Raw genomic sequence first — 1134 nt, forward strand, 5'->3', positions numbered from 1 at the left:
CTGCCACAAATAAAGTTCCTCTTTAAAAGACAACCATCTCTGTAGTGTGGAGTTTTGTGGTAGTGCACATCACATCTCCATAGCCCCCAGCACACCCACAATCCTCCATTCTGCTTCCCCACAGATACGATGTTCAAAACACTGGCCTCTTCACCCAAAGACACAACCCCCCAACCTTAAAACCTGGAACAAATCAACTAATCAAGATAAGTCACTTAATAAAAATGTTTTAAAACCACATAATCTATCCTAAGCATATGTTTTATTGTTATTGATTTTAAATGGCAGGCACCCAGATACTACAGGGATGAATGGCAGGGTAAAATTCTAGGATGGATGGATTTGTGCATACATTAATAAAGCCACAATAAGCATGCAAACCTTTACCACAAAAAAATAAAGACAAGAAATAAACCCAGTGGGCTAAATAGCCAGTATCAAGAGGCAGTGATGTATCCTTTAGATCAGAAGATGGAAGTCCAGGACCATGGCGACCAATAGCATAACTCACAATGGGTACAATGCATGATGGAGACTAGGAGGGGAAGAAGGAATCTGAAGAGCAAACAGCCACAAACAGAAAACCAATCACAAGTACACCTTGAAGTACATATATCAGAAGCAGAAGGTCTTTGGAGGGTGGGTAGGTCTGCCGAGGTCTTATTCTAGCAACACTTCTGGCAGAAAAAGATGAAGCACTGGAACAAGCTTGCAAATGAGTGAGCAGCACTGAGCCAGGACAGCATCCATACAAGGTTTCTGAAGGACTGGAGAAGCCAGATGAAAGGTGCAGCCACACCTGGACTGGGCAACCATAGGATGCTGCAGAGGGGCAGGTCAGAAAGCCTTACCTCAACACCAGGTGAACTGAGGAAAGGGATGATCCCAGGGGGAGGAACGAAACACAGACCTGGATGTCGTATGTGAGGAACCTCATGGCATGGCCCCTGGGAAGTATGACTGTCCCAGAGGTTTCATAGTTTCATGGTTGGTAGGGTCAGAAGGGACCTGAGCAGATCATCAAGTCTGACCCCCTGCCATGGGCAGGAAAGCATGCTGGGGTCATACGACCCCGGCAAGGTGTCTATCTAGCCTCCTTTTGAAGACCCCCAGGGCAGGAGCCAGCACCACTTC

The sequence above is a fragment of the Gavialis gangeticus genome, unplaced genomic scaffold (genome assembly GCF_001723915.1).
Source record: "Gavialis gangeticus isolate Ggan-Ray unplaced genomic scaffold, GavGan_comp1, whole genome shotgun sequence".
Classification (NCBI taxonomy): Eukaryota; Metazoa; Chordata; order Crocodylia; family Gavialidae; genus Gavialis; species Gavialis gangeticus.